General features: G+C 45.6%; 1 long non-coding RNA gene across 4 annotated transcripts in view; it reads right to left on the bottom strand.

Moving 5' to 3' along the window:
- Window positions 1-765: 765 nt before the first annotated feature.
- Window positions 766-26240, bottom strand: part of LOC119238026 (uncharacterized) — a 288679-nt gene continuing 263204 nt past the window's right edge. For all 4 annotated transcript variants that reach the window (XR_008550557.1, XR_008550556.1, XR_008550555.1 and 1 more), the window contains 2 exons: window positions 5096-5280; window positions 766-4664 (listed from right to left, as the gene is read on the bottom strand). This is a non-coding gene — a long non-coding RNA (uncharacterized LOC119238026). The remainder of the gene's footprint in view (window positions 4665-5095; window positions 5281-26240) is intronic.

The following is a 26240-nucleotide window of genomic DNA, read 5'->3' on the forward strand; positions in this document are numbered from 1 at the left end:
CCAGGTCTGGGAGACCCTTCAAAAACCTTTCCCAGCAGTTTTCCTTCCAGGCCTGCTTGCCTGTGACTATGCAGGTAGTTCTCGTTTTCCTTCCTCCTTTTCTAATAAACCTGTCCTTTCAAAATAGGAATTAAAAAAAAGAAAACTTTGCCCCAAACCACACTCAGGGATTCTGATTGAATTGGCCTAGTGTGCATGCCCAGGAGTCCGTCTCATGTCCTTTGCGCTGCTGCACCGGAAATAGCATCAGCAGCTGGGTGGGCAGAACTTTGTCTCACTTTCTGGAGATTGAGAGTCTAAGATCGTGACTCAGGCAGATCTGTGTTTTTGAGAGCCCACTTCTCAGAAGTCCTTTTTGTTTGTTGGTTTGCCTGGGGGTTTTTGCTGTAACCTCTTGTGGCAGATGGGGAAGGGCGCATGCGAGGGCTGGCTGCTTCCACAGGGGCGCTAATCCCATCGTGTGACCCCACCCGCATGCCCTCAGCACTTCTCTAAGGCCCCACATCTAAGTGCCATCCTGGGGATAGGCTTCAGCACGGGAATTTGAGGGAGACAGAGAAACATTTCGTCTACAGCAATCAGCAACTGCTAGAGCTTTCTGGTGGTTCTAATTTGTAGGCTAGATTCAGGGAACTACCCAGGAGCAAGCCAACCCTTTCAAGGATTTATGGAGCAGCTCCCAAGAACCAGAAACTGCCCTTTGGCATAAAGATGCTATATACACACTCCTGACATAGGATGCTTTGATTTACAATTTTTGACTCTACCTTGGTGTGAAAGTTACTTGCATTCAGTAAGAACCATCCTTCGCATTCTGAATTTTGATCTTCTCCAGGGCTCCAGGCGCAGTTCCACAGTCTCGTGGTGCTGGGCAGCAGCCTGGAGCCTCAGCTTGCCATCAGCCACGCCATTGGCGGGTCAGCATCCACACCGTGCAGACTTGCACCATCAGTACCAGTGTTACATGAAATACACCACTTCATTCTAAAATGGGCTTGGTGCCAGATGACTGTGCCCACCTGTGGGTAATGTGTGCATTGTGAGCCATTTACAGCGGGTGAATCTAAACTGTGATGTTCAGTAGGTGAGGTGCATTAAATGGATTTTCAAGTTACGGTATCTCCAACTTAGCGGGGATTAATTGGGAAGTAACCCCATTGAAAGCCAAGGAAGGTGTGTGCTGAACTTGAAGAAACTCATAACCTGGGTGTAAGGGCAGGAATGGGCTCAGAGCAGGTTTTCTATGGCCCAAGCAGATGGGTAAAGGAGGAGTCAGAATCCCGGAGCCCTCAGTGGCTTTTCAGGCTTTTATTAGGATTTACCAGGTACACGGCAGGCAGGGGTATTCAGGGGCCGGGAGGCTGGCAAGCCTCCCAGCCCCCAGCAAGTCTTCACTCTTCCTGGACTCTCCAGCCTTCTCTGGTGGTTGCTGCTCTGCTCTCTCGTGGTTCTGCTTCTGCTTCTCTGCTTCTTCTCTTCTCGGCTTCTCCTGGCAGCCCTGTGACGTTGCCCTTAAAAGCCCAGTCTCAGGCCAGGTGATTCCCATCTACACCTGCCCACACCCTACTCCAGGTGCCCGCCATCAGGCATGCATTCAGGACTGCAAGGATCCATCATCTATCCTGATGGCAGGAGGGCAGAAAAGCCTGATGCTTTTTACCTTACCCTACATTGGGGAACAGACCCTGAAGTAAATAAAAGATAAGTCTAATCCATACCAGAGGTGAGTAGCAGGTGAGTGGAAGTTCTGGACATGTGCTGGAAGTCAAAGCTGGAAAAAGAAAGGTAGGAGTTTACCTGCGGAGGTGACACCTGCAACAAACTTAATATACATTCCGACAATGAAGAATGTGGTCTCAACATTTTAAGCAACTCAACTGGCACCAAATTCTAGCATACGGCAGATCAGGACTAGGATCCAGACCCAGATCTGAGTGACTTGGAATATTTCCCTGTCTCCCACCCAGATGCCATTTCACAAAACTTCAGTCTTCTGCACAACAGGTCAATGAGCGGGTGGGGGAGCTCTGGATCAACCTACAGTCTCATTGCATATGCAATTCTATTTATTTATTTTTCTCTCATTTTATTGACAGCCCATTCACTCACATAACTATAATTTCAGGAGTACAGCTTCATACCTTGACATATGCCCTGGCTCCACTCCCCCACCACGAAGCCCCCCTGCCACTACGCTGTCATAGTTATCCCCTCTGGCCCCTCTTCTTGGTAACCACCATATTTGTCAGCGTCTCACAGTTATTTTTGTGGCATTTGACCAGTTTGTCTTCATTGGCTATTTATATTCCGTCTATGAGTGAAACCATCCAGCCATATGCAAATTGAGTGATATCTGCAAAATAAGAGCCCTATATCACACTTGATGCTGAAATGGAATGGGATGTAACTGAATTTTGTTGGATCCCACAGCACAGCAGAATCTTTGGGTGTCTCAGTGGCATCCACACCAACAGCAGTCATAAAAACATTTGCGCTATGTCCAATTGCCCACCTCTCTAAATGTCTTGCTGAAACGGTTGAGTACATGACAGAAAGAGAGACACCCAGACATCATTTGCCTCCTGTCGGAAGTGCCTCCTCCCATAGCATTCTTGTCTGAAAAGCAGACCTGAATCCAATCAAGTGCCTAAGCACCTTTGACAGGAAATACAATAAACCACAGGGATGCAACCCGAAAACCCAGACAGAACAAATGACTCAGTTTCTTCAATAAATAAACAATGAGGAAAAGGGAGTGTTGCAGAGTGAATGTTGCTCCCCATTCATATATTAAGTCCTAACCCCCAGAACCTCAGATGATGTGTGTAGTCAGGGAGAGTGTCTTTAAGTCATTTATTCAAATTGAGATCTCAGGGTGGGACCTAGTCTGATAGGATGCTGTCCTGGAAAGGAGAGAGATGAGGACATAGATATGCAAAGGAAAGACCATGTAGACACGGGAGGAGATTCTATTTCCTGTCCAAGGTGCTTAGGCACTTGATTGGATTCAGGTCTGCTTTTCAGACAAGAATGCTATGGGAGGAGGCACTTGCGACCGGAGGCAAACGATGTCTGGATGTCTCTCTTTCTGCCATGTACTCAACAGTTTCAGCAAGACATTTAGAGACCATGTAGACAGGGCAAGTAGGCTCAGATGAGATGAGCCCTGCAGACACCTTGATCTTGGACTTTCAGTCTCTAGAACCATGAGGAAATAAATTCCTGTTGCATGCACCACGCAGGCAGTGGTACTTGATGAGGGCAGCTGTGGCTAAGGACTGCAGGAGACCGGAAACCTACGACCAAAGGAAACCTAGGAGCATAGCAGCCAATTCAAGACCTGCGTTTCTTTTAAACAGTGATTCAAACAAAAAATGGAATAGACACATGTCTTTGTCGAGCACACAGTAGGTTCTCAGTAAATATCTGAATGAACTCATTCATAGTTGCCCCTTATCCCCAGAGCTGGCACATCTTTTACCGGACTGAAACCAGTCTCTGACATTTTCACCCACTGGTCTTTCACCCACTGGTCTTTCTAGTATCATTCAGAAAAAGTGTCCTTTCTGGCAGATTAGAACCCTTCAGGGAAGGGGAACTATATTGTACCCCCCTCAGACATCTCTTTTCTGTCCTAACCACATTGCTCCTTTACCTGCTCGCAGGACACAACATCCAGACCCTCACCCCAGGGGGCTCAGGCCCCGCTCCTTTCTCAGGGCTTTGGAAACTCAGCTCCCTTTGTCAGAGAGCACGGGGACTCCAGGTATCTCCCAGGTCAACTCCTGAGCTCTGTTCAGGTGCCTGCACAAATGTCACCTCCTCCAAGAAGTCCGCCCTGACTATCTTTGCTACAAAAAGCACAAACAAACTCTTTGTTCTTTATCCCCTTACTCTGTATCAGTTTTTTCAATAGCACCTTTTAGACATTTCTGTGCATCTTTCCAAATTCTCCGTCTCCAGTCACTCAGTTGTAAGCTCCCGAGAGTAAAGACTGTTTTAATCCCTGCTGCATCCTCAGGACTTAGGACAGAGTCTGCCACACAGCAGGGCTCCATCACATGTTTTGAATGCATGCGTAAATAATAGCTGCTAAAGTGGAAAGTTTTAGTTCCCATGACAAACAGCTTCTCTTTTTCATACCCCTCCTTCCCTTTTCAAAGGACTCAGCAACAACCCAGAAGAAGCACAAGCTCAGTTCTGCCGGCTGGCCCGTGGCCCGCCCCCGCGCCCGGACCGCCCAGGCTGCAGCTGGACAGCCGTGGCTACTCAGCGGCCATCTGCACATGGCCGGCACAGGCGCGGGTCCCCAGGGACGCGGGCTCCAGGCAGACTCACACCACCAGGACCCACACGGGACTGCTCCTCCCGCGGTTGCTTCTTTGCATCTGCTTGTGTGTACTTTGGCTTGCAAAGCCTCTCTTTACGAATCTGGATGGAGGAAGGACAGGGATTCCAACACTGTGCGGCTCACAGAAGCCAGTCAGTGTCTCTGTTCTTGTTTTTCCTCGTCAGAGGACAAAATGGAGAAGTGCCAAGTCATCAATTGCACTTCGAAGGCCGGCTTTAGTCCCAGGTCCCAGCTGATGTCCACGGGACCTCCCTACGATTCTTGTGACTCTGGGCAAATCACAGAACTTCCATGAGTTTCCATTCTCCTCACCCTTTAAAAGAAGACAATGATACAAATTTGTTACCAGAATGATGACACTCAATATATAGAGCTGCACATGGGTGTCGCTAAAATTCTTGATATTACAGGTCCCCCTCTTGACCAGCTACCCCAAAGTACAATGTTCCTACTTGGTATGATCTGGTGGGTTATTTGGGGGGCCTGGGGGGCCTGTACCATTAACTTATATGGAAAAGTTTTGAGTCTTCCTAGATCCAAAAATGCACCTACCAAGTCTTATCAGATAGTTTGCGCCCGATACATACACCTGTACGGCTTTGCCAGTGTGTCCCGATTTATACTTCACATGGAATCTGGCTGGTCCCTGATTCATATCTCTCTCTCTCTCCCTCTCTCTGGCACCTGAAAACCATTTTAGCCATTTACCTCTGACTACTCTTACTATATTACAGCTCCACCTACCTCCCCTTCTCCCTGTGAGGTCTTCATAGGAGACTGGTCTTTCCAAGGACCGCACAGCATCTTTCAGGTCACACTGCCCCACAGTCTGCAGGCCGGGCAGGGCAAAGCTTGGTGGGAAGCTCCAGGATTTGGGGTAGCAAACAAGATCCCCAGGGTGTCTTGGTAGAGCAGAAACAACCACATTCCTGCTCAGGGGGAAAGACAAACAGTGAGGTCTAAATAAATACTCCCTGTCCCTGCCTGGAGGATGGTCACTGGTGCCCAGGTCCTTGGATGGCAGCGAGTGAGGAGGGGTAGGAATCGGCTCTGACCAAAGAAACTGCTCGCTGCTATCCTGGATCCACATGGTGCCTCCCACCCCACAGCCACCCACATGGTAGAACTATTGATTTTGTGGGGACAAGCAATGAACATAGAGGACATGCACCCCTGAAGTCTGGCTCTTAAGTGCTCACCCAGGGGATGGACCCCCATGTGGAGGATGTGTCCAAAGCTGAGGCTAAGCAGGGCGGTATTAACCCCACCTTGAGATTTTTCAAATATGTAGAAGGTCATATTGTCCTGGACTCTCAGAAGCCCTTTGAAAACAGGTTTTAAATATTTTCAGTGTCCACCTTCTTGCAGCTTCACCTGGAACACAACCATGAGCATGTTCTTTCCAAAATTCAATAGGAAGGTGTCCTTTCTTGCCCAGACGCTCTGCTTTCACGAGGACATGAAGCTGTGCCTGGCACATCACCCACTATTTACCTCTTTCTCATTTCCTTGCATGTGCTGAGCATCACAAACAAATTTCTTTGCCCCAAACACACAGTGACCCCCAGCCCTGCCTGCCTCTATTCATTATTTCATTTTTTTTTTTTTTTTTTTTTTTAGGTAACATTGTTCTACAACACTGTGCATGATTTAGAGATACAGGACACCCCCCCCCCTATGTAACTGCACCATGCCCACCTACTGCGTGCCTCTGGCAGTCACCAAAATGCAGTGCACAAGAGAGATTTCATGTTCCCAAAGTTCACATCACCAAATGTGGGGATACCAAGTCTGGCGGCCTATCAGAGTCGCCTATAGGGCTTCTCAAAGCAGAGAGGGTTTGGCCTTTATTATAATATCCTGGGCTGGGAAGAGAAAGGAAGGAAGCAACGAGAAAAAGCATTGCAAAACGAGAGGGAAGGCGAATTTGGATTTGTATCATTACCTTCCTGGAAGTCAATAGTATGAGTGGTGGAAAAGCTGGTCTTCAGAGTCCAAAAGATCAGTTTAAAATTCAGGCATTCGGGGGCCTCCCCTGGTGGCGCAGCGGTTGAGCGCTGGCCTGCAAAGCTGCCTGCAGCCTCTGCAGTGCCAGTTCGATCCCCGGCTGCCGGTGAGGGTCCCTCATGGCGCAACCGATCTCTCCTGCTATGCCCACTGCTCCCCTCAGCAGCGTATTTCACCAGTCTGCCCGTTCTGCTCTCTGCTCTGGCTCTGGTGGATTCTCTCACCCTCCCATGCTTCTGACTGTACCCAGTGCTTGTATAAATAAATAAATAAATCTTTAAAAAAATAAAATAATAAAATAAAATTCAGGCATTTGGGCCTCCCTGGTGGCACAAGGGGCTAAGCACAGCACTGTGAAGTTATCCGCAGCCTCTGCAGCACAAGTTCGATCCCCGGCCAGGGAGTTACCCACATGGTGCAGCAGACCTCTCCTGTCTCGTCCACTGCTCCCCTCAGCAGTGTATTTCAGTCAGTCTGCCTGTTCTGTTCCCCACTGTCTCTGGTGAATCCTCTCACCCCCTGCACCCTTGGCCTGTACCCCAGTTCTTGTATGCATAAATTAATAAATCTTAAAATAAAATAAAGCTCAGGCATTGAAATGTTCTGGCTTGCTGGGGCATTCCATAACTATATCCACTACCTGGTGAGATTTTTAATAGTCCCCTTCTCAAAAGTACCCTGGAGTGGACTGTCCCCTTATTCCAAACTCAGCTTTGCCCTTTCCTGCCAGTCAGATCTTGGGCAATTGCTGAAACTCCCAGGCCTCTCAGGTCTTGGTCGTAGCATGAGCAGAGCCTGGCTTGGGAGGCAGCAGGAAGAAATGAGATCAGCCTGCCAAGGGCCTGGACAGCAGGTGCGAATTCCTGGGAGCTGCTTTTGGGCTTAGCCTTGTGGGAAGCCACCCTCATTGGCTCTGCATTGTTCCCTGACCGATGAAATGATGAGAAAACACTCCCAGGAAAAATCAAGCATTTTTATGAGTGAAGAAGATGAACCTGAGTCAGCCAGATATGGCTCAGGGGGTTACCTGGCAGAGTGGCAAGCCCGTCTGGAGTATCTGTTACAATTTTAAAACTTCAGCTTGGCCTTCTAGAAATTAGGCTTTACCCTCCTTTTTGGTTGAAATTTCATATAGAGTTGGATCGGGTGGCTCAAGTGGGCCCAGAGGGAGGGAACTGGAGGCTATTTTGATATCCAGGACGAGGCAGATGAGAAAGACAAGCACCCTGTCCTTGTCAGCGGCCATCCTCTCTGCCGCAGCCCTGACTCATCACAGGGCAAGAGGACCTGTCCCAGCCTGTCTGAGCATGATTTTGCCTGTGAGTCACTGATGCCCACCAGAAAGCCCCCATCTTAGATCCTCTTTCCTGGCTCTTCAATCGGCCTTTGGAGGCCAAAGGGGAGCCAGAGGAGAGCAAAGCAGAAAGATGTGCCAGCCGGATGGAAGGCGGCTTGACTAAGAGGCAGAGGGAGAGAGAGAGGAAGAAATTCTGGCACAGCCAGCTCTCTGGGTGGAAACTTACAGTCAGAGGGGAAAAAAAAATTAATACGAGCCTTACATAATATTAGTTGTTCTTAAATTTTCAGCAACCCTTAAGGACAGAAAGGAAATGCAGAGCTTTACAGAAATCAGAAATATCTTGGCACAAAAGAAGAGCCGTATGAAGGGATTGTTGACAAGTCTGAGATCTATCCATGCAGAGACAAAAAAAAAAAGCATCAGCTTAGAGAGGTATCCATTGAATTTACAATAAAAGCAACACTGAGAAAGGAGTTACCCTGCCCAAGTCCAGAAAGTTGAGGTTAACAGAGTCTTGTCTCTAGATTATCCTGAGCTCTCTTGTTTATGTCTAGGAATGATTGGTTTTCCCCAAGAATATATGTAAAATACTCAGTGTATCTAAACAGAAATTTAAAAAAAACTTATTTTTGTAATTATGAACACATTCATACCACTTATATATCAAACCCATAAAATCACACATATTTTTCTTTGAACTCAATTATGTGAAAATATGCAAACTTCTTTCTGCAGACATACCATGCCTCAGAGCCCACGAGATGTTCTCCTGAAGGGATCTCTAGTCAACCGTCACCTGCCAACACCCTCCTGTCACACAGGTCTCAGCCCTGTGCCTGCTTCTGTGATCACCCTGTCAAGCGTGGGGAATCACTGGTGAGTCTCACTCCAGTCTGCTGTCCGCTTCTTGACAAACATTTCCAGAACCTTGTCTACCTCTTGGTTTGCTCGTGTGGTCCTCATCTCTGTCCTCCAGAACATAAGTTCCAAAAGAGCAAGTCTCATCTATCTTATTCTTGCCTCATTCCCCAGCCTCTCACCCATTTCTGGCACATAATAAGTTCCCAACAAATACTTGTTGAAGGAAAACCCATTAAAATGAACTGTGGACTGAATCACGACATTGTGCCATAGGAGAAAATAGTTTGAGTTGTGGCTAGGGCATGATGGATTGTGTGCTGCCCAGTTATGGTCATGGGCGGGTGTGACATGTTTGGTGATAACTATATCCCTCTCCCTTCTAATTGAGCCGCAGACCTGGGAGTTAGGCAGCGATGAACTATTTGCTGCATGATGGTAACCATGGATAGCGAATATGGCTTAGAACTAAGACCAGAAGAGGTTTTCTGCTCCTTCCTTTTCTGATGGAATCATTCACCCATTTGCATCTATTCAGCACTTCCTCCCTCCTGCCTTTTCTCCTTTCCCCTCCTGTCTCTCCATAATCCTGACTTGGGGCTTATGGCAAAGTTAGGGAGAGAGAACATGTGTGATTCTACATGGTAGAACCAGCCAGAGGCTCTGATCCCAGACTCACCAGACATGGGAAGGAGCAAGCAAGAGTGGAAAATTCTTCTCCAAATCTTCTAAGATTGTAGAAGTTTCTATGTGGAAGTGGTTAATGCAGGAATAATTGGAAAACAGACTGGTTCTTCCTAGAGTGAATGTCATGGCCACGCATGTGTCATGAGTGAAAGGGGAAGTCAAGGACTACTGTAAACAACCAGGAGTTCCTGGAGGTCAGGGACTATGTCTTGAACCATTATGAGGCTACCGCTGGCTCAGCATATATACCTGTGCCTGTCAAACCGTAATGGTTAGTGAAAGTGTACTTAACCATGTGTGCTGAAAGAATGGAAAACTATATGAATGATTAAATGCTTTAATGATTGAGTGAGTACATTATGCATTATACATCAGTCTCTTATGACTCTGGTTAATGTGAGTCCAATCCTAAATCCTGATCACTATAGTAGGTATGGAGAAAAATTAATTCTACACACACGGGAGTCAGAAGTACTAACTGAACATCAGTTACCACAGCCCCACCCCCAACAACTTCTGGCCGCATTGTAAACCCTCTTGAGATAAGTCTTAGCCCTCAGTAGACTGAATTACCCAAACTGGGTAGTCCATATCATCTAGGATCAGCCACTAAGACATTCCTGTGCCTTCCATCATCTTGAACAGAGATTCTTAACTTGGGCCCAGGGACTCAAGAAGTTTCAGAGGACAGACTTCTGGGAGTCTGTGTATTCAGATAAGGAAAACATGCAGCTTTATTTCACTCACCCTATGGTTACCAAAATCCTTAAATGTTCAAGTCTCTTATCCTCAGTCTTCCAAAACCATAGGTTCTGCCTCCATGGATCCAATCAACAGTTATGCATAGTTGATCCATTAATGCAGAACCCACAAACAGAAAAAAAAAATTAACCATGTGTAAATGGACCCATGCACTTCAAAGCTGTGTTGTTCAAAGGTCAAGTGCCCATGAATGTGGGTGTTTATATAGTGATATATACAGCAAAAGAAATATGTGTATATGTAGCGATTGACAATTATAGTAAATATAACTAGTTTCCTTTGAAATACCATGTGTTTTATTTTATATATTTAAAAACATTACCCTGAGGAAGGGCATCAGCTTCCCCAGTCTGCCATTTTGGTCCATCCTACCCAGAGGTTAAAATTCTCTGCTCCAGACTCTTGGAACCCCAGACTCTTGGAGGAGATGTGAGCTCTGGAAGGGGCCTTAGGAAGCCACAACTGAAGCCACACCCTCCTTACTTTGGGTGTAATGAAGGAAAGGAATATGGAGAAACAGGTAGTAGGGTTAGGGTCAGCTGACAGGGTGTCACAAGTAGGAGCTGTAGGTTTTCATCAAGATGGCAAGAGACACCAAGGGGCAGAAAACACATCTCACAAGTTTAAGCCCAAAATCTCAAGGCTGACAAAGGGTAAATAGAGATGCCAGAGAGGGAGTCAGGAATATCAGGCCTCAGGAGAAGAGAGCCAGAGGGCTGTGGCAATGCAGAGTTCCCAAGAGAATGCTGTGTCCCCAAGTGGTTAGGCCTGATGTATATTAAGGGCAAGACCAACAAAGAGGATATTATATGATTTCCCATCCAGAGTAGAAATCCATACTTTTTGATAGGCATTTATACACCACTTTCCTGCACCCATTACCAATGCCTGCCACCTCAACTAGATGGTGAACTTGAGGGCAGGATATATGTATCCTTGTTTCTTTTTGTCCCAGAGATCAATCACAACATAAACTTTCATAAATCAAATATCTAATAAGGGGCATTGTGGGTCTGGGAACCAGAGATGAACTAGGCTCACTCTCTGTCTCAAGTTGTTCTTGATCTAAAGAAAGAGCCAGATCAATATAAGCACGGACATTAGAGAGCCCTGATTCAATGCATTTCTGACTGGATTTGGTGTCTCCAAGCCTTGACATTGTGAGGCAGTAACACTTTTTGCTGGTTTACAGAACATAAAATGTGATAATATATCTAAGGAAACATACACAAGTCCTGACACATCACAGGAAATCCCACTTTGCTTCCTATTCTCTACTGTTACCAGTCTTCAAGCTCAAAGTCCCAAGCATTTATGTGAGATCTAATTCCTGTGTGAAGTTTCTTTGACTTCTGAGGATGAATCTGTCTCCAAGCAGCCTTTCCTTCTCACTGCCAGACAACATGAAGCCTCCTGCCATGTTCTATGAGCTCTTAGAGGTAGGGACCACATGAAACTCACTTTTGCAACTCCAACAAGAATAGTGCTATTTCAAAGGAGGGCTGTTCAGTACACATTCGATAAATGATTAAGACAAGAAATGAGAAATTCTAGAAAACCCTCCAAAATCGTGTACAAACACACTGTGCAAGAAAGGCCATTCTGAACTGCAGGAGTGGGCCTTGACCTGCCTCTAGAAGTCATAGAGGATTTGGAGGAGTAGAAGGGAACTGGTGGAGTTGGAAGGAGAGGATTTGGCAGGATGCATGCAGCTCAGAACAGCAATCATCTCTGGGCAGGCAGGAGAGAGTTGTGATGAGAAAACTACAAAGGGAGGTTCAACAGCCTCTGCCAAGATTCATTTCGAATCAAAATATCAGAAGCAATTGTGGCAAAATGTCCACATAGGTGAGACTGGAGCCATAGGCGCAAAGGCCACTGTAATATTCCCCCACGGTTCTTGCTATGTTAGAAATGTGTCATAACAAGACAAGAGAGGAAAGAGAATCACTTCATACGGGTGGGATGGCGTGGGCATGTGGAGAGAGGTCAGGAGATTGTACAAGCAAGTGGAAGACTTCGTCCTCAGAGCCGAAGAGAGTTCAAAATGAGGGAGGGTCCCCTGAGTGGGCCAGGAACTGTCCTTGGTCCTGAACCAAAACCACACCCTTGGTCACAGCTATTTCTAGTTCTCCTAGAACACTGGGGGTTTCTGCACAATTCCCCCAGCACTCATAGGTTTTCTTGGTATTCTCTAACCCGATATTTTAAGTCCAGCTTTACCCAGATGCTGGAAAAAAAAGATTAAGAACAGAACATGGGTTTTTCTCAGTCTAATAATAATATATACTGTTTATCAAACTCCTGTGTGTGCCAGGTCCTATGATATCAGTTTTCACACATTGTCTTATATTGCGTTATAATATATCATTATAAATTATCTCCATTTTATAGATGAAGAAGGTCACAGAGTTCATAAATGGCAGAGTTGAGGAGAAAAAAAGGCAATAGAAGTACATATTCCAGGAATTGACATGCGCAAGTAAGGCCTTAACTCAGAAAGAAGTATTCCTATGAAGTTGCTGTCTTCATCTTTCCTAGATGTTTTCCCATGTACCACAACAGAATTATGGATTCCAAAAAACACGATGCAGTGAAAGTATTTCATGAACTCCCAAGTCCTCTACAAATGTTGGCAGCTCTCTGTTAGTTATTGATAGCAATGGTGATAGAAAAGATAATAAGTGTACTGAAGATATCAACAACATAAACCACATTCGACTTCCTTTGTCCTTTGCTCAGGCAGTGAGAGAGAGAGACAGAGACAGAGAGAAGAAGAGAGAGAGCAGAGCTAAGGTGGAGTGGGAGGGACAATGATATGGTCCCCTATTTCAACATGTATTACCAGTGTGCCACTGGAAGAGGGATTTGATGGTCCCCAAGCCTCGGTTACATCAGCTGAGAAGTGGTGGTGTCAGAAGGTTGCCTATTTCCCAGAGTAATCAGTAAAGACACGGTGTTTGAGAAGGCAGCCTAGCTGACGATGAAGAGGGCAGAATTGCCCCTTAATCCTGCTGCCTCACAGCCAGCACAGGGAAGGGCACTTGATGCTCGTTGGTGTCAACTCCAAAAGTAGCCCTGGGAAGTTCCTGTTATTATTCCCATCACAAAGATGAGAGACCTGCCCATTAAATCAGATCCCATTTGACTCATTCCTGACCCGATGGCATTTAGAGGCTGGACAACAGGGCTGGTAGGTAGGCGATGGGTCACTCTTCAATTTGTCCAGTGTCCAGGCAGGTTCTCCTACCAGCAGGTCCTACTCAGAGCTGGAGAGAAACCTCATATCTGACACACAATCCACCAAAATGCCAAATTCTGAGTGTGGTAGTATTCAATCTGGTTCCACCATCTCAGGGGCAGATGCCCTGGAGTCTCTGCCCCCATATCACCTTTCCCGCAGAACCCGGACCTAATGAAAAGCTGCCCTCCAGGCAGGGAGAACTAGTGCAAAGGAGCTGGGCTCCCTCCTCCCTGCCTGGCAAGTTCTGAGAGGGAACAGTGCCAAAGGTCACTGTGTTCCGGGTCAGTGTGTTCCAGCTTTGAAGTCAGAGAGCTGCCAGTGTCCAGGCAAGAAAAATGCTGCAGGCTGCTCCACCTGCCAGGCCTCCGACAGGCTCCAGCTGGGCCTTAGCTCCACAGCAGCTGCATACTGCAGGGGGGCACGCTCACCAGACACCTTCTTTCCAGCCCCAGACATGTCCTTAGAAACATGTGGCTGCAGAGATGGCCAAGCCTCACCTGGCTACACCTCAGATTGCCCAAGTACCTGTGGTCATATGCCTCTACCATCAAGTTGGTTGCCTCATGGATAATAGCAGTAAGAAGCGCAGATGCTCTGACCGACTCATGGAGCTGGACATGAACTGTACATGTCACTCAGCATATGTGGCACAAAACTCATGCTGGGTGATGTATTCCATGCCTCATTTTCCTACCTGCAAAACGAGGATGCTGCAGCACCTGCTTCATGAGGCTGCCTTCTGGAACAAAGAGAAGGTCCACATAAAATGATCGACATGGTGCCTGGCATAGTTTGGGCATAACAAACATGAAATGTCAGTAAAATCCTAACAGGCAGTGGTCACGTTCTGATGACATCAGATACCCCCCCCCAACTCTCGCCTCCCTCCCTTACTCCCTCTCCCTGTGTGGGGCGTCCCTGACAATGCCCAAGGACATTTGCTAGTCCCTGTCATTTTCAACTTTTGTTGATGTCCCTTTAGCAACCCTCTACCTCCAGGGAATACAGTTTACCCAAGGACTGAGTCTATTTTTGTTTCTGAAGAAAGAGAAAAAAAAAAAAAAAAACTAATGCAAGTGCCAAAGCATAGACTTCTGCAAAACAAGACAAGGCCCCAGACAAGGCCATGGCCCTGGCTTTTAGGAACTGGGAGGGAGATGTACTTTCCAGTAACCTCCTGGTGGAAGATAATAACTGCTTCTCTCACTCCTCTCCCCACCCCCCACTGTGAGTCAAGGTCTTCTCTCCTCTGCTGGAGCACAGAGACTCATGTGCTTTCATATTTAAAACTGAGAGATTATCTTGCTTCGCACACCAGAACCTCAGTCTTTGTCCCTGAGCCCAGCTCCTTCATCCCTCCTGCTGTAGAAAGGGGCCATTCCCCAAGAACTCTGGGCCTCAAGGAGGCCACCAGTTGGGCCCCTTTGGGGTAAGCCTCTTATTTCCCCTAACCCAACCCTAGCCTATGCAGGTTGGCTCATTTTTGCATTCAACAGACACTCCTTGAAGCTTTCGCCATGTAACAAACATTGTGCTAGACGCTCGGAGACAGCCCCGTTGAGTAAGAAGCAATCTGTTTTCGGTGTGGAAGCCAGACCACAAATAGAAGACTTCAATGTAATACATAAAATGCAGTGAGAAAAGAGAACACCATGGAAACCCAGAAGCGTAGGAGAAGGGAATTAGCTCTATATGAGGGTTCAGCCTAAGTTGGAGAAGAGGATTCCTGATCTAATCAAGAAGTTGCTATTTTTCACCCATCACTTTAAGTCATCCACCTTACAAACAGCTCTTCCCTCCACCCACCCACATTCCCTCACCCATCTCAGCTCTCAGCACATGGTTCCACAGGTGCACATCCCACTATCTAACTCCCAGTCCAGAGTATAAGCTTCATGAAGGCAGCAACTGGGTCTAGTATGCTCTCTGCTGTAGTCACACCACTTAACCCAGTGCCTGACACATAGTAGGTACACAGTTGATATTCACCACCTTGAATGAATCAAGGACGCTAGGTCCCTCTGAGGAATGAATGTTATGAAGGTCCCTCACTAGATACTTGGAAAAATACAAATACTTGGAAAAAATGAAGAAATCAGTGATGTTCTAAATCCTGTTCTTTATCAATTATTTCCCCGATTATGTCTTTGATTTTGAGAGCCAGGGTCATTTTTCCAGTGCCATGACTTAATTCAATAAAGATGTATTCTTGCTCATAAGGAAAAAGGAGAAACAGAAGAAATGGATAAACAAATACTAAACAAAGGATACAGATCATGGATGCCAGAATGGCAAGTTCAGTTCAGTTCAATCATACTCAGCCCAACGAATATTGTGTCTCCCACGTGCAAGTAACATTCTATGAAAGAGAGGATATGAAAATGAATCAGAAAAACCCAAGCCTTATTTCAACATATTAACCAAGAGGAGAGAAGACATGCGTGCACCATGAAGATCTACACAAGTTGGAGGCTGTGAGGACTCCAGGGGAAGGCCATCAGAAAAGCTGCTGGAAGGTGTTCAGAAATGCATCTTGAGTAAACCTCTTCTGTGTGGGTTCAAATGTAGTGGGGGCAAGAGATCATTCCAGAAAGAGAAAGCATCAGAAGCAAATAGGAAGGAAGATAGAACATGGGTGGTGCTTTTTGGAAAGCTCAGTGTGAGAGTCAGCTAAAGACAGAGCTCAGGAGTGGAAAGAGCTTGACCTGGAGGACACAGTGAGTCAAGCGGTCCCTTCAGAAACTTCCTCCACCCATCACCCTGGAACCTCAGGGCTCCAGGCCCCTCCTGCTAAGCGGAGGCATCCATCCCTTTGTTTCTTTCAGCAGGAAGTGTGCAAAGCATCTTAAGAACATCCACAGACAGCTGTGCCATGGATGTACCCTACTTTCGTCTGCCTGATACCTTTCCTGGAGGCCCTGTAGCAAGCATTCCTTATCAGGTGAGCATCGGGGAGCCCTTCAGGGGGATGACCTACTCTCCACCTAAGCAGATTATAACTATATCTGAGGACTTGTGTCAGGGTGGCCCAGCCCAATCCCCCAGTCTCAGGCATGGATACAAGAGGTCCCATCACCAAAACCTATCGCCTTATGATAATACCAGCCCAGTGTTGGGGGGCAGGTAGGGGTGCAAGGGCCCTTAATGTCTTTTCTTGGATTAGTACACAGAAATTCAAAAAAGAGAGGTCTCTTTTAAGGTGATGTTGCTGACGGAGGAGGAAATGTGTGGCCATCTTTTCCTCCCCATAAACAGAACTTGATTGTGGCATGAAGCCAAAACACAGAGGATGAAGAATGGAGAGAGAGCCTGATAATGCACATTAACAGATGGCCGAGCCTTTAAACCTGGATGCCTCAAAGGATTGTGGATCCAACAGAAATACAGAAGTCAGGAGAAGGAGCTATTTTCAGAGAGAGAGATGGTCTCATCTGTGGTGGATTGGGGTGATCCACCAACTCTTAGGTTTAGAGGAATCGTGAAGAGATTTGATCAGACCACTCATCTGATGTACAGAGTGTTCTTTCTGATTCTATTTCCCCATAAACATATTGGAGCACTGAGTTTCGCTTGTGGTTTCTTTCAATCAATAAATGTTGATTAAGCATTTGATCAATTTTGTGAACAAGCATTAAGAGCCTTCTTTCTGTGGAGCTTTCTATGAAGTTGGGGAGAATGAAAACAAACAAAAGAACATAGAGCATGTGGTCAGAATTTGAAGGCAGGCTATTATGTAAAAAGGAAGCAAGGTCTCATGAGGGGTTGGAGTACGCTGTGTCTGATTAGGAAGTCAAAGGAGGGCTCTTGAAGGACTTCCCATGTAAGTAGAGACTTGACCAATGGGAGGGAGAGAGCTACACGGTCATTGAAACAAAAAGAGGCAGGGAACTCCAAGCAGAAGTCACTGAGGTGTGTGTGCTGGGGGTGGGGTGGTGAGAGGGTGCTTGGCATAGCCATACAACAGCCAAGAAACCATGTGTGCAGATGTGAGTGAGTATATGGGAGAGACGGATAGAGGAAGAGGTCATTCCATTACGTGGGCAGGGCACGTGGGACTTCGTAAGCCATGCTGAGTACAACAACGCAGTATTAGAGTTTCAGGTAGGAAAGTTCCTGGAGGAGGACCTGATTCAGAGTCCTTAAGTGGGGCTTGATTTGACTGGAAGGTAAAGACAGATCAGTAAGCAGGGAAAGGAGTTTCAGGCAGAGGAGCCACACAGAGCTGGGGGCGGCCATGCAAACCCACCTGAGAGATGTTTGGAGGAGACCGAGCAGGCTGATCTGGGTGGACATGTGAAGGTTTTGGGTAAAGCCCAGTAAATCACAGCCTCAAAGGGGAGGGCAGTATGCTACTTTGGTGGACTTGGATGTCAGGCTAAGGGAATGACTCCTTATCAGGAGACCACTGGGGAACCATTAAAGATTTTTGGAAATGGAGGGTGGGGGGTGACTTTATGGTCCACTTCAGCAGATTATAATTGTATCCTGGAGAGGAACTTTGAGGAAGTAGCAGCATGAGCTGGGATTCAGGTCATCTTACTTCAAATCCAGGCTCCACTCTTTCTGCAAAATCTTGGGCAGACGCACCAAAAGGGTGAGAGCAAAGGAGGGGGTCTCATCTCCCACAAAGGAATGTTCTAGAGTGGGAACTGGCAAGCTGTCCTTGCTCACGAAGCCTTACTGGCACAGACGCACTACCCAGGTATAGTTGTCCTCCGCACAGCAGTGGTAAAGCCTGAGTGATTGTGGCCGACTGCACAAGCAGCAAACTAAAATAATTACTATTTCGTCCTTGACAGGAAAAGTTTGCTGCCCCTATTCTGGAGTCTTATGGAACAAAACCCATTGTAACAGGAGTCATTCTGTAGGACAGAGAAAATACAAACAATTTCTTGATGCAGACACAACAACCTAGGAGAGAGGGAAAGCAAATGGGATTAACAATTTGCCAGAGGCTTAAGGGGAAAAATAATTTTCTCCTCACAGACAGTCGATTGTAGTTTTAGTGAAAAAAAGAGAACTGAGCTAGAAAAGGAAAATGAAGATGAGAGAAATGGATAAGGTGCAGAGACAGAAAGAAGCACGGAAGTAGAATGGGAGATAATCTGAACGTACACCTGCATATGCATATATGTGTATATATTTATATTATTGTATATTTAAATATATGCTATATATTTACATATGCTATATATACAAAGTAAATAATACCTCATATGCTAGATGAAATAATATATTTATATCTGTTATTATATATTATAAATTATATAAGTATTTGTATACACATATATTGTGCTGTCCTGTTTGACAAAATGCTAAGAAAGTGCCTTTACACAAAACTTTTGGGGCGGAGCTCTTCATTCCAAACTGTCCTGAGAAAGAAAATCAGGATGCATTGACCCAAGGGTAACTATGTTGACAGAGACCAAGACAAGATCGATACCAGGTTTCGATAGCAAAGTTTGCAGAACATCCAGGTAAATAAGAACATGTTTCCTGCAGGCTTTTTATCAGAAATATCTGCTCCAGGTTTACAAGACTTCCTTCCCAGTCTGTCTCTTTCCAAGCCTATAAAAGTGCTTTTAGGGGACGTCTTATGGATGGCAAATATCACAAATGAAAGCAATGAGTTTTTTAGGCTCCTCCCACCCCTCCCCCTCAAATAAAGGAATCTCATGACTTTAGAGACAGGAAGAGGGGCCACTTACCACTGGAAAACAAACTCCAGGAAAAGTCACGATCCTGTTCAAAGTGGCCCCGCCGCCGAGGCCCTGTTATATGTCGGAACAGTATCCAAAGTCCTGACCCATGGCGAAGGGCTCAAGGTAAAGCAATGAGGGTCAGAGGGGAGAGGGTCCTGCTGCGCCTTCACCGCTTTTGCTTGAGAATGATCCACAGTGCCCAACACAGATGTGAGCAAACCAGGGTGTGAGAAACAAGCCTTACACCTGGGTGCTGGTCTCTTAAGCTTCCTCAGCTTGTGTGGGGATAGAGCAGGGGACAGCGGCCTCTGTGTCACTTATGTCATGATCATATTAAATAACAATAAAAAGAGTAATACTCTATTAACTGAGTGTTTCATTTGTGCCCAGAACTGTTCCGACTGCCTAACAAATATACTCATTTTATTCTTACCTTCTAGCAAGTCTCATTTCTCTCCCTTTGTCTCCATGACCAGTCTCCTCCAAGGAGATGTCAAGACTATTCCCTACCACCTGAAACAGGATTTAAAGGGCAAATGGCAAGATCCACATGGCTTTTATTTTATTTTATTTATTTTATTTTCACCTGCAGTTAATTGGTCTGGGTAGATCATCAGAATTATATCTCATCTTCCCACCCATTCCAAATGGAGAGCTTCTTTTTGCCTAAACTTCTAAAAAGTGAATTTCAAGGGACCATCATGAATCATATCACACCCTTGGGCACTGCAGCCAGGCAATGGGGACACTGTCACTAGCTGGCAGACATGCTGCCTCTCTCTGTCGCCACTCATCTGGGTGAGTGATGGTTCCTCAAAGAGAAATTGGCATCCTGGACCAGAAAGAAGGCTGGGTCCTAAGCAGGCAAGAATGATATATGCCAACCATAGATTCAAAAGAGGAGAGTGACTAGGTTTTCAAAAGAAAGGACATAGGTGGTTTCCATTACACCGAGTCTAACATTTCTAAATTAATATGCTACAAAGTATATGGGACCTGTGCTCCTGGACCACAGTGGTCAGCAGCAGTTAATGTTGAACTATTCAAAATTCCTCACCCACATGCCACTGTAGTCACACTGACCTTTTCTTGCAGGCAAGGATTATGACCACTATCGCTTCTTTGTCTACTCCAGCTCTGTTTCATAAAGATCCCTAACCTCAGGAGTTACCTGCTTGGAGACAGAGCCTCTAAGGCTTACATATGGGACTAAGAGGAATGAAGTGAGACCACACTCCAAACAGGGGGCTCAGCTAGGTAAGCTGTCTGAAGGAGACAAACACTTCACCCCACCCCAAACGTCGTAAATTTATTATTTTCCCAGAGTGAAATCTAATTAGGAGCAATGGCACAGAAATGAAGTGATCACACAAATTCTCTGGCAGATGACTGTTATAAAAACTGGATTAAAAAATGAAACTATTTAAAGCCTCTGGAAAGTATCCAAAGACAGACGCCAGAGGAGTGTTTAATCTTTAGAAAACCACAACCATTAGCGAGAAGAACTGGGAATTTGTGGCTTTCTGACCTGAAGGTGCTCCACACCCCCTATGAATACACCTGTGAAAACCCAATGTGCCACAGAATAGAAAGCTGTGAAAGCAGGTAAAAATTTAAAGAGGAATCCCTGGCAATGACAGTACCACAGAAATAGTGATCCCCAAACAGTGAATATAAACCCTGTCCAAATCCCCGGTTCACAGCTTAACTATATGCGCATGGGGGAGATTCAGACTGTAAAAAACTGGAAGTCTACTCCTTGAAGATAGTGGGTGAGATCTGTGAGTTTTCCTACTTGTCTTTTTTTTAACTGAGTAGATTTCCAATTTTGCACAGCTTCATTAGCATAAAGCGGAAGTTGCATGGGCAACCCAGAAATTAGTTGGAACCGTAGGATAAAACCTACTGAAAGTGTGGGTCGCATCATTGCTCAAATTCTTGGCAAATAACCAAGTTATGCAGGTACCTGGGAATCCCCAGAAAGCCAGGCTGGGAAAACAGCATGGGAAACCCAAAGGAATAGAGCAAAAATATCAGGAACCACATAACTTTGAAGCCAGGAAATTTAAGTGTTTATGATGACGAAAGTCCAATAATCCTCAGAAGAACACAACATAATAGAGAGTTATTATAATGCATTCTCTACAATGTCCAATTCAACCAAAAATTACTGTTCATGAAGAGATAGAGATAGAAAAGAGAAACTCATATTCGGGGTGAGGGGGGAATCAAATAATAGAAAAAAAAAACATTGCATGGGAAAGGATGTTGTAATTGTCAAACAAGAGTGTTAAAATGCTGTGCTAATGAATGACAGAATAAAAAATTCAAACAGGGAACAGAAAACTATTAAAAATGGAATTACAAAACATAAAAATTTTCAGTCACAGGAGAGACTTGACAGCAGATTAGAAATGTCTGAAGAAAGGCCTCCCCCGTGGCGCAGCAGTTGAACACTGGGCTGCAAAGCTGCTTGCAGCCTCTGCAGCGCCAGTTGGATCTCTGGCCGCCGGCCAGGGTCCCACATGGTGCGCAGACCTCTCCTGCTGCACCCGCTGCTCCCCTCAGCAGTGTACTTCATCAGTCTGCCTGTTCTGTTCCCCGCTCTGGCTCTGGTGAATTCTCTCACCCTCCAGCGCTTCTGACTGTGCCCAGTGCTTGTATAAATAAATAAATAAATAAATCAAAAAAAAAATAGTAGGAAACTAGATCAGAAAAAACTACCAATTCAAGCAATAGATGTGAAAAAATATTGAAGAAAAATAAACAGAAGCTCAGAGAGCTGAGGCAACATCCAACATCATTCAACATGTAAACACCTGAAATTCAAGAAGGGAAGACCTCACAAGGGGCAGAAAAGTTATCTGAATAAATAATTTGGCCCCAAACTTCCCAAACTGGGATAACTAGGTAGAACACAGCAGATTTGTGGGAAGTTAAACTACTCTGTATGATACTATAATAATGAATAACTGACATTACACATTTGTCCAAACTCATAGGATAGACAACAACAAGAGCGAATCTTAATGTAAACTATGAGCTTTGGGAGATAATGGTGTGTCGACGTAGGGGACATGGTGTGTCTATCACTCGTGGGGATATTGATCGTGTGGAGGCTGTGCCCATGTGAGGGCAGGGCCGATACAAGCAGTCTCTGAACCTTCCACTTAATGTGACTGTGAACCTAAAACTGTTCTAAAAAGTAAAATCTATCTTTGAAAAAAAAAAAAAAAAAAGGAGTGTATGATTGATACAATAGCATTGAGAAATTTCAAAATCATTATGCCAAGTAACAGAAGCCAGCCATAAGGGAAAACACATTGTATTATTCCATTTCTATAAAATTTGAGAAAATACAAAGTAATCAATGGAGACTAACAGAACAGTAGTTGCTAGTGCCAGGATGGAGACACAGCAGAGGGTTACAAAGAACCTTTGGAGGGAGGGGGTGCTGATGGGAATGTTTGTTATCTTGATGTAGTAGCAGTTTCTCAGCTGTTCAGATCTGTCAAAACCAAACTGTACATTCTTTAACAGACAAAATTCATTGCTTATAAATAATGTCAAGAAAGTTGATTAAAAAATCCGTACTAGGGCCTCCCCGGTGGCGCAGCGGTTGAGCGCTGGGTTGCGACGCTGCCCGCGGCCTCTGCGGCGCCGGTTCGATCCCCGGCTGCTCCCCGGCCACTGGAGGAGGGTCCCACATGGCGCGCAGACCTCTCCTGCCGCCCGCTGCTCCCCTCAGCAGTGTACTTCGGTCCTTCTGCCTGCTCTGCTCCCCGCTCTGGCTCTGGTGAATTCTCTCACCCTCCCGCGCTTCTGACTGTACCCAGTGCATGTATAAACAAAACAAACAAACAAACCAGCAAACAAATAAATAAAGCATGCCTCTATAAAAAAAAAAAAATCCATACTGGAAGAGGGTTCTAGGGTGGAGTGCTGCACCCTCTTGGCGCCCCTTTACGACCTGGGATTCTGTGCCTGTCTAAGCTAAGCCTCGCTTTGTGTCACGTGTGATGTCCACTACTGACAGCTGAGTCTCTTTCCCTTTAATGTTGATCTGGCACAGTCCACATCCTCTTCCTTTCTCAGATTCAGTTGGTTTCATTGGTGCAGACCTCACCTGTGACATATTCCCTATCATCATCTCCTCTCCCCTTTTGGTACCTTATCACAGGGGCTGCTAAAGGACTGCTGAGGTGGAAAGGGAAAGCTGTTTCTTATTAGTTGTATGATTTTGCTGCTCTTGGTCATCTCACTAATGGTGAGTGGTGTAAGGAAAATAAGAACCTTCTCCTCTTACAGAATTAGCCGCAGGCTCATAGGACCCAGGAGAAGCGATATGGGTTTGGGGATCATAAGACCTAACACTGAAGGGGCAGTCTGTTCCTGCTAGATGACACCAACACCGTGAATTTTCCAACCCTTCACCTATAGCGTGGATGTGACACTAGGAAGACATCTAGCCATCCCGTCCTGGAGTAGTGTACATTTCACTAATTTTATTTATTTATTTATTTGTTTGTTTGTTTGTTTGTTCGTTTGTTTTGTTTATACATGCACTGGGTACAGTCAGAAGCATGGGAGGGTAAGAGAATTCACCAGAGCCAGAGTGGGGAGCAGAGCAGGCAGAAGGACCGAAGCACACTGCTGAGGGGAGCAGCGGGCGGCAGGAGGGGTCTGCGCGCCATGTGGGACCCTCCTCCAGTGGCCGGGGAGCAGCCGGGGATGGAACCGGCGCCGTAGAGGCCGCGGGCAGCTTCGCAACCCAGCCCTCAACCGCTGCACCACCGGGGAGGCCCCACTAATTTTTTTTTACTAATATATATTTTTACTAATACACAATTTACTAATATATCTCTCCCCATAATACAGATCTCAGGAATGTAGGGGCTATTTTCTGGTCTGATTGCTCGGTTGCACATCCCTAGCTCCCAGAGAAGTAGCCCGCCTGTGATGGATGGAAACAGACACATGTGACCAAATGAATGAACGAGTTGCCAGCAGAGAGCCTGGGACAGCGGAAGGGCTGGGTGAATGCTCTCTCGCTGCCCTGCTTTCCTTCCCTTTCACATTCAAGAAAATGCATCTGCCAGTCCCTGCAAGACTAAGGTCACAGTTCTAGGGCCATTCCCATCCCAGTCAAAATAACATGATTATTTGGCTGCAGGAGACAGGAAATGACCCATAGCCACAACCGATGACACAGTCCCTGACTGAGGAGGCGAAACAACAGCTTCTGTGCAGAGTAAGGAGCCGCCACCAGTGGGAGGGGCAAACGATGTTTAATGAGTCTTTTTAATGAAACCCTGCAGCTTGACTTCCAGTTAGGTCTTGATAAATCTGACACCACTGAACTCCCATTTAGTTAGAATAAATGTTCCTCGCCTCTGCACCCACTTCTGAAGAATTGGACACATCATAATCAACAAACCAGAGGACTAGAGTGAATCATTTTGGGGAAATCACAAACGTCTTCCAAAAGAATATTTTAGATCTCTTGTCCAGAAAAAGTATATGTGTATATTACACTTTGCGCACACTTTCAGGGGGTTGGAGAGCCCCACCGGCAGATCTATAAACCAGATGGTCTGGGGCAAAGTGTCTCTTCTACAGACGGAAACACCAGGTTGCAGAGAGGCCCAAACCTCTAGCCCAAGGTCACGTCATAAGGTCACTTATAAGAAACAGCTGCAAATTGATCCCCTCCCTCCTAATATCAAGCCCAATGCTATATTCACTGCTTAATAATGATTTTTGAAAGCAGCCAACTTATCCGTAGCCATCTCAGATGAGTAAGGTGTGTGACTCAGCTTGTTAATGTCCATTTTGGTAGGGAAAAGGGTGACTAGAAATTAAATGAAATTAGGGCTTGTGCCTGAGGGAAATGCAGATTTAAATCTTCACCCTCCTTTTTTTGTTAGTTGGGGGAACACTTCTTTACAATACTGTGGATGTTTCAGGTGTTCACCATCAAGTCTTGGCAACCATAGGTCTCACATCACACTGACCACAAAAAGTCTCTTTCCTACCCACCCTGTCCAATCGACCCCACTGCATGTTCCACCCACTCCCACCCCTTACCCTCTGGTAGCCAATCTATAGTCGAAATCTAAGGGTTGCTTTTGTTTTGCTTGTTTATTTCCTTTGATTTTTATATTCCACATGAGTGAAATCACACAGTAGTCTCTTCTCCTTCTGACTTAGTTCGCTTAGCATAATCCTCTCCAGGCCCATCCCTATTGTCACAGATGGCAAGATTTTACTTTTATTAATCACTGAGTAGTATTCCACTGTGGGTCTAGAACACAACCTATTTATATCGTCTCTTTGATGGGCGCTTAGGTTGCTGCCATAACTTGGCTATTGGGAATAGTGCTGTAATGAGCATAAGAGGGCATATATCTTTGCAAGTAACAGTTTTCGTACTCGGAGTAAATACCCAGAAGTGGAACATCCAGATCATATGGTTGTCTTATTTTTAATTTTTTGAGGAACCTCTATACCATTTTCCATGGTGACTATACCAATTTATACTCTCACCAACTGTGCACAAGGGTTTCCTTTTCTTCACATCCTTATTAACATTATTGTTTTTTGACTTTTTGATAATAACTATTCTAGCAGGTGTGAGGTGAAATCTCATTGTGGTTTTGATTTGCATCCCCTAATGGTAAGCAATGAAGAAGATCTTTCGGTGTGTCTGTTGGCCATCTGTGTGGCTTCTTTGGTGAGAATCTTGACCCTCTTCTTATCTGTGTAATCTCAGATGCATTAATGAACATTTCTGAGCTTCTGTTATCTGGAAAATGGGAATTAAAAGTACCTACCTCATAGGGTTACTGTCAAGATTAGATAAGAGAACCTGCATAAAAAGCATTAACTATGATCAACAGTAGTTGTAATTTTATCATTTTTTTAAAGATTTATTTATTTATACAAGCACTGGGGTACAGGCCAGAGGTGCGGGAGGGTGAGAGGATTCACCAGAGACAGAGCAGGGAACAGAACAGGCAGAAGGATTCAAATACAATACTGAGGAGAGCAGCGGGCAAGACATGAGAGGTCTGCCTTACCATGTGGGAATCTCCCTGGCTGTCTGGGAATTGAACCAGCGCTGCAGAGGCTGCAGACAGCTTCACAGCACTGCGTTCAACCCACTGTGCCACCAGGGAGGCCCCTGTAATTTTATCATTTTAAAAGCTGTTTCCAAAATGCAATTTACAAAATATTTTGAGTAAAGACAATATCACTGGGGTAAGTGTTCAGCTATTTATAGTAACCACAACAGTCACTTCATTGGGACTCTGGATGATATGCCTCTGG

Source organism: Talpa occidentalis, unplaced genomic scaffold, assembly GCF_014898055.3.
Source record: "Talpa occidentalis isolate TD23 unplaced genomic scaffold, MPIMG_talOcc4v2.1, whole genome shotgun sequence".
Taxonomy (NCBI): domain Eukaryota; kingdom Metazoa; phylum Chordata; class Mammalia; order Eulipotyphla; family Talpidae; genus Talpa; species Talpa occidentalis.